General features: G+C 53.8%; 12 non-coding genes across 12 annotated transcripts; all 12 read right to left on the bottom strand.

Annotated features, from left to right (window-relative positions):
- Positions 1-3,742: 3,742 nt before the first annotated feature.
- Positions 3,743-3,934, bottom strand: LOC149071311 (U2 spliceosomal RNA). The gene has a single exon (XR_016194752.1). It is a non-coding gene; the product is annotated as a U2 spliceosomal RNA (small nuclear RNA).
- Positions 3,935-4,448: 514 nt separating this feature from the next.
- Positions 4,449-4,640, bottom strand: LOC149071310 (U2 spliceosomal RNA). Its single transcript, XR_016194751.1, has one exon. It is a non-coding gene; the product is annotated as a U2 spliceosomal RNA (small nuclear RNA).
- Positions 4,641-5,156: 516 nt separating this feature from the next.
- On the bottom strand, positions 5,157-5,348 carry LOC149071309 (U2 spliceosomal RNA). Its single transcript, XR_016194750.1, has one exon. It is a non-coding gene; the product is annotated as a U2 spliceosomal RNA (small nuclear RNA).
- A 516-nt stretch (positions 5,349-5,864) lies between these two features.
- On the bottom strand, positions 5,865-6,056 carry LOC149071308 (U2 spliceosomal RNA). The gene has a single exon (XR_016194749.1). It is a non-coding gene; the product is annotated as a U2 spliceosomal RNA (small nuclear RNA).
- Positions 6,057-6,570: 514 nt separating this feature from the next.
- LOC149071307 (U2 spliceosomal RNA) lies at positions 6,571-6,762 on the bottom strand. The gene has a single exon (XR_016194748.1). It is a non-coding gene; the product is annotated as a U2 spliceosomal RNA (small nuclear RNA).
- Positions 6,763-7,278: 516 nt separating this feature from the next.
- On the bottom strand, positions 7,279-7,470 carry LOC149071306 (U2 spliceosomal RNA). The gene has a single exon (XR_016194746.1). It is a non-coding gene; the product is annotated as a U2 spliceosomal RNA (small nuclear RNA).
- Positions 7,471-7,986: 516 nt separating this feature from the next.
- LOC149071305 (U2 spliceosomal RNA) lies at positions 7,987-8,178 on the bottom strand. The gene has a single exon (XR_016194745.1). It is a non-coding gene; the product is annotated as a U2 spliceosomal RNA (small nuclear RNA).
- Positions 8,179-8,692: 514 nt separating this feature from the next.
- Positions 8,693-8,884, bottom strand: LOC149071304 (U2 spliceosomal RNA). Its single transcript, XR_016194744.1, has one exon. It is a non-coding gene; the product is annotated as a U2 spliceosomal RNA (small nuclear RNA).
- Positions 8,885-9,400: 516 nt separating this feature from the next.
- On the bottom strand, positions 9,401-9,592 carry LOC149071303 (U2 spliceosomal RNA). Its single transcript, XR_016194743.1, has one exon. It is a non-coding gene; the product is annotated as a U2 spliceosomal RNA (small nuclear RNA).
- A 516-nt stretch (positions 9,593-10,108) lies between these two features.
- On the bottom strand, positions 10,109-10,300 carry LOC149071302 (U2 spliceosomal RNA). The gene has a single exon (XR_016194742.1). It is a non-coding gene; the product is annotated as a U2 spliceosomal RNA (small nuclear RNA).
- A 516-nt stretch (positions 10,301-10,816) lies between these two features.
- Positions 10,817-11,008, bottom strand: LOC149071301 (U2 spliceosomal RNA). Its single transcript, XR_016194741.1, has one exon. It is a non-coding gene; the product is annotated as a U2 spliceosomal RNA (small nuclear RNA).
- Positions 11,009-11,522: 514 nt separating this feature from the next.
- Positions 11,523-11,711, bottom strand: LOC149071300 (U2 spliceosomal RNA). Its single transcript, XR_016194915.1, has one exon. It is a non-coding gene; the product is annotated as a U2 spliceosomal RNA (small nuclear RNA).
- Positions 11,712-17,591: the final 5,880 nt, after the last annotated feature.

Here is a 17,591-nt window from a genome sequence, read left to right as displayed (position 1 = left end):
GCTAGGTGGACTTGTGGCAGACGGGTTAGGCACCGCTGGTCGCCTACTGTTCGCGTTGGCTCGAGAAGCCAGCTGTGGTTGTAGGGTCGCTCTTGTTGGCACTTCGCCCCGCTGCTCCTGGTGTTGAGATGTCAGCGGACCTTGGTATCGCCTGGCGTTACGCGGATGTTTTTGCCGCCTGTGGTTTTTCAATCCCTCTCGATTGGCGAATGCCGCTGCACATTCACTGCACCTGTGTTGTAGCGCGGCTTCTGTCTGGCAGAGGAGCGGGCGATCCCGTAGGCAAGGGTGGTTCTGTACGCACCTTTTTTTCACCACACCCCTGCACGTGGAACACCAGAACCTTGATGACTCTATGTCTATCCTGTGGTCCGCGAACAAGTGACGAAGAAGTGACTGTTTCATTGCAGTCCAGGCTACCGCCTGGAACTTCTTGTCACAGCCCTCCTCCGGGCATGCCAAAGGCCGGGGCACTGGGAACGCCATGTGAAATACGTTGCGTATAATCTCGCAGGGTCGACCATCCCTCATTGGACAGGCCGGTCGCGTTGCCTGCGCCCCAGGTCCCCTGTTGCTTTGCTGAGATGTTGGCCCCGTGGCGGGGGGTGGTTGGGTGATTCCATTTACCTCCGCTTCCTGGCTGTCGATCACCTCACGCGAGCAGGGCTCCGGCGATCCGGTGCAAGGTCTGTCCCCGCCCAGGGTGGGCAGGAGTGCAGGGTGGCCGGCATCGACTCGCGAAACCGTCCCAGGGGGAAACCGTGGTATCCGATCTTCGGCCTCCTCACGGCTCTCATCCGACTGTCTTGTGAACGCCCCCTGTGTCTCCGGCACCACGGTATTCGTACCTGGCGACGGCGGTGGTTGCTGATCCGGCTGACTCTCCGGAACTGGAAGGTTGCCCTGTGTCTGTAGCGCCTTCTTTGTTCTGTGGGCAAGCGGGAGCACGCTCGACTGCGATGGGGCAGGGGGTTCTGGCATTCGCGATGTGCCCGCAACTATGAGGACCGGTGCTCTCACTGCGGACCTCTTCCTTAACTTCCTCCTCCTCTTCTTCTTCTTCCTGAGCCGGCGTGGCCTGTCTGTCTGCGTCGCAGCATCGCTGTGTAGAGAGGACGTCGACGCGACACTGGTTGGTGAGGGATCCGTACATGACTCGCCGGCAGGTGAGGGCCCGGCACGCAGTCTCGTCCTGTTGTCACTTCCTTCTGTGGAGTTTTCAGGCGTCAGATTGCGCGTCAAGCTCCTACTTGAATGGAAGGGCTCTTCCAAGATGGTGACCGCGGCGAGAACCGACTCCTCCGACACGCTTACCAGCGACGAGTCAGCTGACAGGAACAGGTCCCGTTCGAGGCCTGCAGCGGGCCGCGCGGGTTCCGGGGAAGCGCCTGATGATTCGAGCGAACCATTCTCTCCGTTTACTGCAGAACACCGATCCGGCGTTCGCCCTTTGGTTGAGACAGGCGATGCGCTCACCACTGTGGTCTCATCCGCTGTGTAGTGTAGGTTGAAGGAACTGCTGTTTTCCGCTTCTTGTACCTCCGTTCCCTTGATGGCATTATCCCTGTCGTTTCCCCGATCCGGTGAGTACTGGAATGCTGTGTTGTTAACCGGGTCCACTGCGTCCATATCGATGGTCAGGCGACCTACCGATTCGACGCTCAGTGAGCTATCGCTTTCGTTGACAGCATCGCCTCTTGTGCTGGATTCGGCGGACGTAGGCGGCAGAGGAGAGTCCAGGTGTGCCCTCACTTTCTCTGGAGATTCGAACAGAGCATATGATGCTGGGAACAGTTCAGAGTCGTCGGCAACACGGCCATCACTGCTGATCCGACGGGCAGACCCTGGCGTCCGCAGCATTTTCCCACTCCGTAGGCTTCTTGGCATTGTTGCAGGTTAGGTGTTAGTCAGGTTAGTGTTAGGACCGTTAGCAACAATCAACCACTACCTACTTTTGCGTGAACCACTTCGACGATTGGCGTTCAGGGCGAAATCCAGGCTGACAGCTTAGGCACGCCTTACGCACGACCCAGTCCGCAGCCAATGCCCGTGACCAGGGCAGGGGAGATAGAGAGGCTTTAAGAGCCTTGCTAGACCCATTGGTGGGGGTTGGAGAACTTTAGGAGACTCCATTAGGGCTGTGGAACCTTTAAGAGGAACCTTGATACCAATGGGGGGGACCTTTAGGAGGTCCCACCTAGCCCGGGGGGGGGGGATGAGCCCTTAAGGGGCTCTTAAAAACCCGGGGGGGGAAGATCCCACTAGTTCCCTTGGGAGCTCCAACTCTCGGTGGACAGACCTCGCCAAACCCTGGAGCTAATGTCAAAAGTTCACCAACTCCACAATTTGGCGGACTCTGCCCGACGAGGGGAGCCCTGAAGAGGCCACGCGAAGTCCCAGGATTGTGAGCCCTTGAAGAGGTCCCACGGTTACCAACCCCGCGGGAAGAGACCTTTAAGAGGTCCCACGTGAACCAAACCCACAGGGAAAGAGAACCTTTAGGAGGTCTCGCGAGAACCCAGGGAGAGTTGAGACCTTTAATAGGTCTCGCTAGACCAGGGGGTGGGACACTTTAAGAGGTCCCGAGAGAAAGAAGTTGAGGACCTTTAAGAGGCCTCGAGAAAGGGAGGGGAGGGAGGGAAACACGAGTGGGCATCATGCATAGACCCGAATTCATCAAGCGACCCCGAGAGGTCATCCTGACGAACCCAAGTTATGGATGTGGGGCAGCCCCGCGAGGGAAAGGTGTCAAGTCAGTCCGCCAGGCGTAGCCAAAGCTCCGAGGCTGACCCGAACACTGCCACACCACCGATTGGCTAACAGGCACTTCCGCTGACCGCACGCCCAAGGCCCAACCATATAATGAGGCGAGGGTCCAAGGACGACGGCTAGGCCGAAATGCCTGAGATGTGACAGATGCCTTTCCCGGGATCACGACGAGGAGTGGGGGAAGAAGAGAGCAGGGGTGGTCACGAGTCATCAGCCGCCAACCAGGTCATGTTTCAGGCACGCCTTCGTCTTCCTTTAGCCGGACATCGCTGTGGAGCAGGAATCGGCTTGGCTTCGGATGCTAGAGGACCCGCGGCAGAACTTCGATGGGGCGTGGCACATCAGATGTTGGATGGAGCACCGTCGAACTTCGCTGGCAGATACCTCTTCTCCTGGTAAGATCCTAGGCAATCACAACCACTACACTTTGATCTTAGCCAAAAGGCCGAGAAGCGATAACGGGATAGACGCGAATTAAAATTTGATCACAATTAACTATAATTAATGTCCTGGCTGGGGTCTGTTTTAATAGCGTCGGAAGACTCGATCGTATTTTGAAGACGAGACGACTTCTTGTCGACCAGATGTTGCTTTCAGGTGCGACGTATCCTGGGCTCCCGGGGCGCCGTTCCGTCCGGGTTGCACGTTCGACCGCTAGATGTCGACGCGAGACCAATATCTACTTGCATTCTCGATCTAGAAGGGGGGGGGGGGGCACCCAGGAACGGGAGAGACGTCGAGGGGACCCGCGGCAGCACTTCGGAAGCGCACAGCACAACGAGGAAACGACCGGCGTGGACCCGTCCTCACAAGGACGTGGCATCCACGTCGTCTCCTTAATAAAAAACTAAGTCCCAGGGTCGTGCGCCGGGCCTTAATTTTCCGTCGACCGCTTTCAAATCGGTCTATTTCGCCCCGGTAATGTATGATTATTGCGAAATTATGAATAAAACACAGAGTCTACTTGATTTCATGAGGATGGGCCCAACTCGAAGGTAGTGCAATATCGAGAGGACCCGCGGCAGAGGTTCAGCAAGCTGAAAGCACTCCGCCCTGTTCCAAAAATAAGTTTAATATCTTGTCCCCATGTAGGAGACGTACCAGATATTAAGCTGATAAGAACAGATACTACACTTTGATCTTAGCCAAAAGGCCGAGAAGCGATAACGGGATAGACGCGAATTAAAATTTGATCACAATTAACTATAATTAATGTCCTGGCTGGGGTCTGTTTTAATAGCGTCGGAAGACTCGATCGTATTTTGAAGACGAGACGACTTCTTGTCGACCAGATGTTGCTTTCAGGTGCGACGTATCCTGGGCTCCCGGGGCGCCGTTCCGTCCGGGTTGCACGTTCGACCGCTAGATGTCGACGCGAGACCAATATCTACTTGCATTCTCGATCTAGAAGGGGGGGGGGGCACCCAGGAACGGGAGAGACGTCGAGGGGACCCGCGGCAGCATTTCGGAAGCGCACAGCACAACGAGGAAACGACCGGCGTGGACCCGTCCTCACAAGGACGTGGCATCCACGTCGTCTCCTTAATAAAAAACTAAGTCCCAGGGTCGTGCGCCGGGCCTTAATTTTCCGTCGACCGCTTTCAAATCGGTCTATTTCGCCCCGGTAATGTATGATTATTGCGAAATTATGAATAAAACACAGAGTCTACTTGATTTCATGAGGATGGGCCCAACTCGAAGGTAGTGCAATATCGAGAGGACCCGCGGCAGAGGTTCAGCAAGCTGAAAGCACTCCGCCCTGTTCCAAAAATAAGTTTAATATCTTGTCCCCATGTAGGAGACGTACCAGATATTAAGCTGATAAGAACAGATACTACACTTTGATCTTAGCCAAAAGGCCGAGAAGCGATAACGGGATAGACGCGAATTAAAATTTGATCACAATTAACTATAATTAATGTCCTGGCTGGGGTCTGTTTTAATAGCGTCGGAAGACTCGATCGTATTTTGAAGACGAGACGACTTCTTGTCGACCAGATGTTGCTTTCAGGTGCGACGTATCCTGGGCTCCCGGGGCGCCGTTCCGTCCGGGTTGCACGTTCGACCGCTAGATGTCGACGCGAGACCAATATCTACTTGCATTCTCGATCTAGAAGGGGGGGGGGGGGCACCCAGGAACGGGAGAGACGTCGAGGGGACCCGCGGCAGCACTTCGGAAGCGCACAGCACAACGAGGAAACGACCGGCGTGGACCCGTCCTCACAAGGACGTGGCATCCACGTCGTCTCCTTAATAAAAAAAAAAGTCCCAGGGTCGTGCGCCGGGCCTTAATTTTCCGTCGACCGCTTTCAAATCGGTCTATTTCGCCCCGGTAATGTATGATTATTGCGAAATTATGAATAAAACACAGAGTCTACTTGATTTCATGAGGATGGGCCCAACTCGAAGGTAGTGCAATATCGAGAGGACCCGCGGCAGAGGTTCAGCAAGCTGAAAGCACTCCGCCCTGTTCCAAAAATAAGTTTAATATCTTGTCCCCATGTAGGAGACGTACCAGATATTAAGCTGATAAGAACAGATACTACACTTTGATCTTAGCCAAAAGGCCGAGAAGCGATAACGGGATAGACGCGAATTAAAATTTGATCACAATTAACTATAATTAATGTCCTGGCTGGGGTCTGTTTTAATAGCGTCGGAAGACTCGATCGTATTTTGAAGACGAGACGACTTCTTGTCGACCAGATGTTGCTTTCAGGTGCGACGTATCCTGGGCTCCCGGGGCGCCGTTCCGTCCGGGTTGCACGTTCGACCGCTAGATGTCGACGCGAGACCAATATCTACTTGCATTCTCGATCTAGAAGGGGGGGGGGGGGCACCCAGGAACGGGAGAGACGTCGAGGGGACCCGCGGCAGCATTTCGGAAGCGCACAGCACAACGAGGAAACGACCGGCGTGGACCCGTCCTCACAAGGACGTGGCATCCACGTCGTCTCCTTAATAAAAAACTAAGTCCCAGGGTCGTGCGCCGGGCCTTAATTTTCCGTCGACCGCTTTCAAATCGGTCTATTTCGCCCCGGTAATGTATGATTATTGCGAAATTATGAATAAAACACAGAGTCTACTTGATTTCATGAGGATGGGCCCAACTCGAAGGTAGTGCAATATCGAGAGGACCCGCGGCAGAGGTTCAGCAAGCTGAAAGCACTCCGCCCTGTTCCAAAAATAAGTTTAATATCTTGTCCCCATGTAGGAGACGTACCAGATATTAAGCTGATAAGAACAGATACTACACTTTGATCTTAGCCAAAAGGCCGAGAAGCGATAACGGGATAGACGCGAATTAAAATTTGATCACAATTAACTATAATTAATGTCCTGGCTGGGGTCTGTTTTAATAGCGTCGGAAGACTCGATCGTATTTTGAAGACGAGACGACTTCTTGTCGACCAGATGTTGCTTTCAGGTGCGACGTATCCTGGGCTCCCGGGGCGCCGTTCCGTCCGGGTTGCACGTTCGACCGCTAGATGTCGACGCGAGACCAATATCTACTTGCATTCTCGATCTAGAAGGGGGGGGGGGCACCCAGGAACGGGAGAGACGTCGAGGGGACCCGCGGCAGCATTTCGGAAGCGCACAGCACAACGAGGAAACGACCGGCGTGGACCCGTCCTCACAAGGACGTGGCATCCACGTCGTCTCCTTAATAAAAAAAAAAGTCCCAGGGTCGTGCGCCGGGCCTTAATTTTCCGTCGACCGCTTTCAAATCGGTCTATTTCGCCCCGGTAATGTATGATTATTGCGAAATTATGAATAAAACACAGAGTCTACTTGATTTCATGAGGATGGGCCCAACTCGAAGGTAGTGCAATATCGAGAGGACCCGCGGCAGAGGTTCAGCAAGCTGAAAGCACTCCGCCCTGTTCCAAAAATAAGTTTAATATCTTGTCCCCATGTAGGAGACGTACCAGATATTAAGCTGATAAGAACAGATACTACACTTTGATCTTAGCCAAAAGGCCGAGAAGCGATAACGGGATAGACGCGAATTAAAATTTGATCACAATTAACTATAATTAATGTCCTGGCTGGGGTCTGTTTTAATAGCGTCGGAAGACTCGATCGTATTTTGAAGACGAGACGACTTCTTGTCGACCAGATGTTGCTTTCAGGTGCGACGTATCCTGGGCTCCCGGGGCGCCGTTCCGTCCGGGTTGCACGTTCGACCGCTAGATGTCGACGCGAGACCAATATCTACTTGCATTCTCGATCTAGAAGGGGGGGGGGGGGCACCCAGGAACGGGAGAGACGTCGAGGGGACCCGCGGCAGCATTTCGGAAGCGCACAGCACAACGAGGAAACGACCGGCGTGGACCCGTCCTCACAAGGACGTGGCATCCACGTCGTCTCCTTAATAAAAAAAAAAGTCCCAGGGTCGTGCGCCGGGCCTTAATTTTCCGTCGACCGCTTTCAAATCGGTCTATTTCGCCCCGGTAATGTATGATTATTGCGAAATTATGAATAAAACACAGAGTCTACTTGATTTCATGAGGATGGGCCCAACTCGAAGGTAGTGCAATATCGAGAGGACCCGCGGCAGAGGTTCAGCAAGCTGAAAGCACTCCGCCCTGTTCCAAAAATAAGTTTAATATCTTGTCCCCATGTAGGAGACGTACCAGATATTAAGCTGATAAGAACAGATACTACACTTTGATCTTAGCCAAAAGGCCGAGAAGCGATAACGGGATAGACGCGAATTAAAATTTGATCACAATTAACTATAATTAATGTCCTGGCTGGGGTCTGTTTTAATAGCGTCGGAAGACTCGATCGTATTTTGAAGACGAGACGACTTCTTGTCGACCAGATGTTGCTTTCAGGTGCGACGTATCCTGGGCTCCCGGGGCGCCGTTCCGTCCGGGTTGCACGTTCGACCGCTAGATGTCGACGCGAGACCAATATCTACTTGCATTCTCGATCTAGAAGGGGGGGGGGGGGCACCCAGGAACGGGAGAGACGTCGAGGGGACCCGCGGCAGCATTTCGGAAGCGCACAGCACAACGAGGAAACGACCGGCGTGGACCCGTCCTCACAAGGACGTGGCATCCACGTCGTCTCCTTAATAAAAAACTAAGTCCCAGGGTCGTGCGCCGGGCCTTAATTTTCCGTCGACCGCTTTCAAATCGGTCTATTTCGCCCCGGTAATGTATGATTATTGCGAAATTATGAATAAAACACAGAGTCTACTTGATTTCATGAGGATGGGCCCAACTCGAAGGTAGTGCAATATCGAGAGGACCCGCGGCAGAGGTTCAGCAAGCTGAAAGCACTCCGCCCTGTTCCAAAAATAAGTTTAATATCTTGTCCCCATGTAGGAGACGTACCAGATATTAAGCTGATAAGAACAGATACTACACTTTGATCTTAGCCAAAAGGCCGAGAAGCGATAACGGGATAGACGCGAATTAAAATTTGATCACAATTAACTATAATTAATGTCCTGGCTGGGGTCTGTTTTAATAGCGTCGGAAGACTCGATCGTATTTTGAAGACGAGACGACTTCTTGTCGACCAGATGTTGCTTTCAGGTGCGACGTATCCTGGGCTCCCGGGGCGCCGTTCCGTCCGGGTTGCACGTTCGACCGCTAGATGTCGACGCGAGACCAATATCTACTTGCATTCTCGATCTAGAAGGGGGGGGGGGCACCCAGGAACGGGAGAGACGTCGAGGGGACCCGCGGCAGCATTTCGGAAGCGCACAGCACAACGAGGAAACGACCGGCGTGGACCCGTCCTCACAAGGACGTGGCATCCACGTCGTCTCCTTAATAAAAAAAAAAGTCCCAGGGTCGTGCGCCGGGCCTTAATTTTCCGTCGACCGCTTTCAAATCGGTCTATTTCGCCCCGGTAATGTATGATTATTGCGAAATTATGAATAAAACACAGAGTCTACTTGATTTCATGAGGATGGGCCCAACTCGAAGGTAGTGCAATATCGAGAGGACCCGCGGCAGAGGTTCAGCAAGCTGAAAGCACTCCGCCCTGTTCCAAAAATAAGTTTAATATCTTGTCCCCATGTAGGAGACGTACCAGATATTAAGCTGATAAGAACAGATACTACACTTTGATCTTAGCCAAAAGGCCGAGAAGCGATAACGGGATAGACGCGAATTAAAATTTGATCACAATTAACTATAATTAATGTCCTGGCTGGGGTCTGTTTTAATAGCGTCGGAAGACTCGATCGTATTTTGAAGACGAGACGACTTCTTGTCGACCAGATGTTGCTTTCAGGTGCGACGTATCCTGGGCTCCCGGGGCGCCGTTCCGTCCGGGTTGCACGTTCGACCGCTAGATGTCGACGCGAGACCAATATCTACTTGCATTCTCGATCTAGAAGGGGGGGGGGGGGCACCCAGGAACGGGAGAGACGTCGAGGGGACCCGCGGCAGCATTTCGGAAGCGCACAGCACAACGAGGAAACGACCGGCGTGGACCCGTCCTCACAAGGACGTGGCATCCACGTCGTCTCCTTAATAAAAAAAAAAGTCCCAGGGTCGTGCGCCGGGCCTTAATTTTCCGTCGACCGCTTTCAAATCGGTCTATTTCGCCCCGGTAATGTATGATTATTGCGAAATTATGAATAAAACACAGAGTCTACTTGATTTCATGAGGATGGGCCCAACTCGAAGGTAGTGCAATATCGAGAGGACCCGCGGCAGAGGTTCAGCAAGCTGAAAGCACTCCGCCCTGTTCCAAAAATAAGTTTAATATCTTGTCCCCATGTAGGAGACGTACCAGATATTAAGCTGATAAGAACAGATACTACACTTTGATCTTAGCCAAAAGGCCGAGAAGCGATAACGGGATAGACGCGAATTAAAATTTGATCACAATTAACTATAATTAATGTCCTGGCTGGGGTCTGTTTTAATAGCGTCGGAAGACTCGATCGTATTTTGAAGACGAGACGACTTCTTGTCGACCAGATGTTGCTTTCAGGTGCGACGTATCCTGGGCTCCCGGGGCGCCGTTCCGTCCGGGTTGCACGTTCGACCGCTAGATGTCGACGCGAGACCAATATCTACTTGCATTCTCGATCTAGAAGGGGGGGGGGGGGCACCCAGGAACGGGAGAGACGTCGAGGGGACCCGCGGCAGCATTTCGGAAGCGCACAGCACAACGAGGAAACGACCGGCGTGGACCCGTCCTCACAAGGACGTGGCATCCACGTCGTCTCCTTAATAAAAAAAAAAGTCCCAGGGTCGTGCGCCGGGCCTTAATTTTCCGTCGACCGCTTTCAAATCGGTCTATTTCGCCCCGGTAATGTATGATTATTGCGAAATTATGAATAAAACACAGAGTCTACTTGATTTCATGAGGATGGGCCCAACTCGAAGGTAGTGCAATATCGAGAGGACCCGCGGCAGAGGTTCAGCAAGCTGAAAGCACTCCGCCCTGTTCCAAAAATAAGTTTAATATCTTGTCCCCATGTAGGAGACGTACCAGATATTAAGCTGATAAGAACAGATACTACACTTTGATCTTAGCCAAAAGGCCGAGAAGCGATAACGGGATAGACGCGAATTAAAATTTGATCACAATTAACTATAATTAATGTCCTGGCTGGGGTCTGTTTTAATAGCGTCGGAAGACTCGATCGTATTTTGAAGACGAGACGACTTCTTGTCGACCAGATGTTGCTTTCAGGTGCGACGTATCCTGGGCTCCCGGGGCGCCGTTCCGTCCGGGTTGCACGTTCGACCGCTAGATGTCGACGCGAGACCAATATCTACTTGCATTCTCGATCTAGAAGGGGGGGGGGGGGCACCCAGGAACGGGAGAGACGTCGAGGGGACCCGCGGCAGCATTTCGGAAGCGCACAGCACAACGAGGAAACGACCGGCGTGGACCCGTCCTCACAAGGACGTGGCATCCACGTCGTCTCCTTAATAAAAAACTAAGTCCCAGGGTCGTGCGCCGGGCCTTAATTTTCCGTCGACCGCTTTCAAATCGGTCTATTTCGCCCCGGTAATGTATGATTATTGCGAAATTATGAATAAAACACAGAGTCTACTTGATTTCATGAGGATGGGCCCAACTCGAAGGTAGTGCAATATCGAGAGGACCCGCGGCAGAGGTTCAGCAAGCTGAAAGCACTCCGCCCTGTTCCAAAAATAAGTTTAATATCTTGTCCCCATGTAGGAGACGTACCAGATATTAAGCTGATAAGAACAGATACTACACTTTGATCTTAGCCAAAAGGCCGAGAAGCGATAACGGGATAGACGCGAATTAAAATTTGATCACAATTAACTATAATTAATGTCCTGGCTGGGGTCTGTTTTAATAGCGTCGGAAGACTCGATCGTATTTTGAAGACGAGACGACTTCTTGTCGACCAGATGTTGCTTTCAGGTGCGACGTATCCTGGGCTCCCGGGGCGCCGTTCCGTCCGGGTTGCACGTTCGACCGCTAGATGTCGACGCGAGACCAATATCTACTTGCATTCTCGATCTAGAAGGGGGGGGGGGCACCCAGGAACGGGAGAGACGTCGAGGGGACCCGCGGCAGCATTTCGGAAGCGCACAGCACAACGAGGAAACGACCGGCGTGGACCCGTCCTCACAAGGACGTGGCATCCACGTCGTCTCCTTAATAAAAAAAAAAGTCCCAGGGTCGTGCGCCGGGCCTTAATTTTCCGTCGACCGCTTTCAAATCGGTCTATTTCGCCCCGGTAATGTATGATTATTGCGAAATTATGAATAAAACACAGAGTCTACTTGATTTCATGAGGATGGGCCCAACTCGAAGGTAGTGCAATATCGAGAGGACCCGCGGCAGAGGTTCAGCAAGCTGAAAGCACTCCGCCCTGTTCCAAAAATAAGTTTAATATCTTGTCCCCATGTAGGAGACGTACCAGATATTAAGCTGATAAGAACAGATTTAAAAACATTTATTCATATTTTAAAAGAGGTTGTACATGGCCCGGTATGGGACTCGTGATCATCCTTTACAAGGGAATACTGGATCGAGAGACATTCGTGCGTGTGAACATGTTTGCTGACAATCTGTACATCGATAGATCCGGAATAGTTATCTATACAAATACATAGTTGCGATATAAAAATATTGGTGCGACACGAATTTATATACACATTATTTCGGCAATTTCTGTACAATGGTATTGTTGCGTAACATTCTTTACATTGTAATTGGATGCGAAAAATACTATATATATACAATCTTCTTTTACACACTTTGAGCTATATACATCAATTAGGGATCATGCGCTGTCTGATGATCGAACGTTTTTTCCACTAGAGACACCGCGTACGGAATGGGTGTTAACTGACACTGGTGGGCGACATCATTTTACCTTGCTTCTGGCCTTGGACGGGTGCTGGGTGCTGACTGCCGTACCCCGGTGATGAACTCGACATAAATGTCTCTAGACTTTCCAATTGTTTCGCTGACCACAAGTTTTCTCATCAGGCTGGAGTATCGTCGGGAGCAGAGTCTGGCTACGATCCGGTCGTTCTGAGGGTCCCACGACCCAAGGGCTCCCACCACAATGGCGCCAAAGCGGACGTCCGAGAATCGTAGTTTCATCGCCTCCACCAGTGGGCGATATTTTTCCTCTTTCAGGCGTCTCGCTGCTGCAAACGCCTCTGGACCATTCTCAAACGGGACAGTGATGTCCAAGATGAGTATCGAACTATCTTTCCTGAGGATGAGGTCCGGGCGTAGGGATGAGCCCATGACGGGACGGTTCTCGGCGAATATCTCCCAGCGACCGACCGCAGCTTTCTTCACCCTCTCGACGATGGCGTTGTGGCGGGCGGTGTATAGTGGGCTGTAAGCCATGCAGTGGTCGAGGACGTGTGGTAAGGTCTCGCTGCTGTAGCCGCATTTCCTGCACCTCTTTGCCGCGGGGTCTCTCCCATGTTGATACCCATTCAGAGGAACAAGGCCGAGTCGAGCCCTATGCACAAAGCGCCAGTCCGCGAACCGCGTGAAGTCTCCTTCACGGTGAAAGTGATGAGATGCCTTCGAGCGAGAGATGTTGCAGAAAGTCTTCCCCTGGTGTGCCAAGGAAGACATATTGTTGGCATGCCGTTTCCTCGTGATGGCGTGGAGGATCTTGAAGACGGCCCTCCTGTCCGTGATGGTGTCCTCGCCAACTTTTACAGCGACTTGCTTATCATCCGTGAGGTCCCACACGAGACCGAGGTGTTCAGCCGCCATCCGAGCACGGGACCACACTGATGTCGTTGGGTGGGATGTGTGGCGTGCAGCTGTGCGGGACAAGAAGGCGTTGATCTCGCCGACGGTCGGGTCAGCCTTCCTCAAGCATGCGCCAACGAAGCTCCGCAAATCCTTCCATGCGATGTCTTTTACTACCGGGTCTTTTGACGTCAGGAGTTTGAAGGCCGCATCGATGTTACTGATGTCGGCGTCAACGGCGGCTTCAGGGACTCCGAACAACCCCAGGCTGGGATCGCCATAAATGTAGCTGTTGCTGGCTCTCTTCGGAAGGTACAACGAATTTTTTATGAAGGGCCTCAGGAAGTCGTCAACACGGCGCCAGCTGCTCTTATTGTGTTGGGCCGTCCGCAGAGAGTACTGCAGCGACGGAAAGAAGAAGGTTTTTAGGGCGTCGATCCTTTGCCACGGCGCCAGGCTTGAGGTAAGGAGGTCCTTACCGTATTGAAGACATTGGTCCAGTGTACTTTCATCTGGCATCAACCGAAATCCTGTGGGCTTCCCTAAGAACTTCTTCGGACAGCCATCTGCGAGCGCCGGCACGGAATCTTCGCCTATCTTGAAGATTGTTGGCCTGCAGCCCACCGGATTGTGTGAGAGATGCAACGAGAAGCACTTCCGCGGGTTGATTTCCAGGCCGAGTTTCCTGGACATGCGGGCAGCTTTATCCGCACGTCGCTGAAGAGTGGCCGGATCGCTGGCGAGGAGGAGGACGTCATCTGCAAAAGCCAACGCTGCGTGGTCGCTGTCGTCGTGGATGGTGCGCAGAACGGGGTCCACGGAGATATTGAAGAGGAGGCCGCTGAGCGGGCATCCCTGCCTCACACCCTCGCTGACGGGGAAATCGTCGGAGATGCCCTCCGCGCTGCAGTATGACGTGGTTGCCCCGTCATAGATTCCCTTCACGATGCTTATGAAGTCTTGCCCGGCTCCCGCTTGTTGCAGAGTATGCCAGATGGTGACATGCGGGACGGACCCGAAGGCGTTCGCAAAGTCCAGAGACAGGAAGCAAATCTCTTGTTTGGTTCTTCTAGCTTCCAGGACGCGCTGTTCGAGGACGTAGTTATTCTCGAATGCGCCGTCATGGTGGAGGAAGCCTTTCTGAGACGGAGAGAGGACGTCGTTCCCTTCCATCCAAGCTGCTAACCTTCGTGACAGGCACCCCGCGAACAGCTTGTATATTGTTGAGGTTAGCGCAATCGGCCTCCAGTTGCTAACTTCCCTGGGGTCCCCGCTCTTCGGGACGAGGATGGTGCGGGAATGCTTCCACGACTCTGGGATTTGGCGGGCCTTCAGGCACCCGTTGAAGATGCTGGTTAAGGCTTTGCCGTCCGGGTCAACGCCTCTCCAATGGCGGTACGTGAGGCGGTCGGGACCGGGGGCGGAGTTCTCGGCCCTCTTTAACCGGCTGGCCACCTCATTGACCGTGAACGGGGTGAGGTCCACAGGAGACTGGGCAGGGTGCGGGTGGTCGATGTCGGAGAGGTTCGACGCCTCGAACGTGCCGCTCGCCTGGAACTTCTCGATTATCTCAGCCAGAGGGATCTCGCAACTCTTGGACTCTTCACCGATGACACACTTCACTGCCCTTCTTCGGTTCCTTCGGTAGAGGCGCTGAATGTCCCTATGATTCAGGGGGTCCGTCCTTCTCGGTGGCACTCTGTTGGGCTGCTGGTCTGGGATCTTCACGTGTCTCTGTGCAAAGGCTGTGAATTCCTGGACTAGGTCACAAAACGTGTGCCAGCTCTCTTCATTCCAATCACGGAGAAGGTCTCGGAGGCGGCGGTGGAATGGACCAGATGGGGCTTCATCAGACTGCTGACTACCGGAGATGGCGGTGGGTGGTGGGGAGTCTGGCTCGACGTCGACGTCTGCGATGTCGTCAAGTTCGCCCTGCTGGGATACTGGAAAGACATCCTGAGAAGCTGGGGGTTGGGAGGCGTCTTGAGAAAGTGAACCGGGCTGGCTAGCGGTGTGTTGTGATCCCTCTGCAGGAGGGAGTGCCAGAGACCTACGACTTGTGGGGGAGGGAGGATCAGGCGCTCTCGTCACCTCTGCGTGCCCTGCCTCTGCCGTCTGGTGATCGCTCCTCTGTTGACCGTGGCCCGTGCTGCGCGCGTGATTTATTATGCCCCTCTTACTTGGAAAGGAGGCTGGGCACGTCGGGCACTTGAACTTGGACGGTCGGTTATCGTGCACGATTAGCGGACCAGACCTTAGGCATCGGTGGTTCCTGACCCTCCTGCACTGGAAGCGAACACCGCATCGACCGCACCAGAAGGCGGATTCCTCGATGTCGAGCCCATGCTCCGCGAGTAAGTGCCGGAGAAGCGACTGCTTCATTGCAGTCCAAGCTTTCGCCCGAAATTGAAACGGGCAAGACTCCTCGGGGCATTTCATCGGGCTGTCCACGGGGAAAGCAAGGTGAAGAGAGAGGCCTTCCCTCCAGCATGTTGACGACGGGGAGATTGGTGAGTGGGATACTGGAGATGACGGCGGCGATGGTGATATCCGGTGCACGTTGACCACTGGTCTACCTGTGGTCGGCAGAGGAGTTAGCGGATCCACATGACGCTGCGGCGGAGGGCTCGTCGTTGGCCGCCGGTTCCCAACCGGTGGGACGGACGTCCCGGTTACTCTGGAGGTTTGGTTTCCGTCGTCCGCGGGATCGGTCTCTTCGGGGGGAGATCCTAACTCTTGGGAGCCAGCACTCGCTGAACTTTCCGACGTGGGGACTGCTTGCGACACTTGGGTTTCTGGCACATTCACCCTTATGTCTGGCGACGTCGGCTGGTCCGAGCCCAGTTGACTCTCGGGGACCGGGAGGAGACTTCTGGTTTGAAGCGCCCTCTTTGTTCTCTGGGCCAACGGTAAGCTGTCCGTTTGCGACGGTGCTGTGAATGCGGCTGCTGCTGACGGACCTGCCATGGCGAGGTCTTGAGTGGCTCGTGCGGATTTCCTTCCCTTCTTCTTTTTCCTCTTCTTCTTTGGATGGGCCGGCCAAGTTGTCTGAGTCGAGGCGTCACTGTGCGAGCCAGACGATGAAACGTCACTGTTCACCAAGGAGTTTGCATTTGGACATTCCTCGGCTTCACTCACTGGCCCGGGATGCGCTGGGCTCGAAGAGGGCGATGGTGCCTCGGGCTCGGGGGGGGGTGTCGTAGGCGATCGAGGGGTATCATCACTCTTGCAAGCCATTGGGGTTACAGGATCAGGCAGCGCACTCGACTGTGAGGTGTCAGACGATAGACACAGGTCACGCTCCAGGTCTGACGATGATGGCAGGTGTTCCGGGGAAGACTTCGACGCTAGGGATGGGCAATCTTCTACTCCAGCTGTTGCCGGACGTGGTTCCGATGCCCACCATGCTCCTGGGGAGGACATGGGGTCCAGCCTGGTTGAGTCTTCCGCAGAGAAGTGCAGGGGGAACACGCTGTTGTTCGTGGCCCGTTCCCGTGTAGGCGCGTCTTCAGGGCAGGTCACCAATGCCACAGTCTCACATGCAGTTTCTTGACTAGGCGGCGCGATTGCAGTGGCGTCGATGAGCCAGTCCGTATCAGAGTCGATTACCAATCGCCCCGGCGACGAGGAATTTCGAGAGGTATCGCCGTCGTTGTGGGCGTCTCTCACACTTGAGGCTGGCGAGGCATCAGAGTGGCTCACCGAAGATCCTGATGGCGACTGCTGCTTCTCGGGAGAAACGAAGAGAGCGTATGAAACCAAGAGGCGTTCCGACTCCTCTGGGTCGAGTCCCTCTGTGATGACACGGCGGGCTGACCCTGGAGTCTGCAGGGTTCTTCCATTCCGTAGGTTCCTCGGCATTGTGTCGGTTAGATGTTAGTTAGGTTAGTGGTTAGACTGTTAGTGGTAAACAATCAACGACCACCTACTTGGAGTACTCACTTCGATGACCGTAGCTAGGAGCGAGACTATAGCTGGCTGACTTGGAGCACCCTACACATGACCTACCTAGCGGCCAATGCCCGTGACCAGGGCAGGGAGATAGAGACGGGTCTTAGGGACCCCATGAGACCCATTGGTGGGGGCTGGAGAACTTTAAGAGACTCCGTTAGGACCGTGGAACCTTTAAGAGGGACCTTGATGCCAATGGGGAGGACCTTTAGGAGGTCCTACCTAGCCCGGGGGGGGTGAGCCCTTAAGGGACTCTTACAAGAAACCCGGGGGGGAAGATCCCACTAGTCCCCTTGGGGGCTCTACCTCTCGATGGGCCGACCCCGCCAACCCCTGGAGCTAGTAACAAAAGTTCACCAACTCCACAACTTGGCGGACTCTGCCCGACGAGGGGAGCCCTGAAGAGGTCACGCGAAGTCCCGGGAGGGTGAGACCTTGAAGAGGTCTCACGCTAACCAACCCAGGGGGAAGAGACCTTTAAGAGGTCCCGCGTGAACCAAACCCACAGGGAAAGAGAACCTTTAGGAGGTCTCGCGAGAACCCAGGGAGAGTTGAGACCTTTAAAAGGTCCCGCTAGACCAGGGGGTGGGACACTTTAAGAGGTCCCGAGAGAAAGAGGTTGAGGACCTTTAAGAGGCCTCGAGAAAGGGAGGGGAGGGAGGGGAACACGAGTGGGCATCATG

Source organism: Pholcus phalangioides, unplaced genomic scaffold, assembly GCF_987345545.1.
Source record: "Pholcus phalangioides strain wild (caught in Gottingen) unplaced genomic scaffold, Ppha-v1.0 ptg000019l_1, whole genome shotgun sequence".
Classification (NCBI taxonomy): domain Eukaryota; kingdom Metazoa; phylum Arthropoda; class Arachnida; order Araneae; family Pholcidae; genus Pholcus; species Pholcus phalangioides.
The sequence above is the reverse complement of the archived record's forward strand: the minus strand, read 5'-3'. Positions and strand labels throughout refer to the sequence as shown.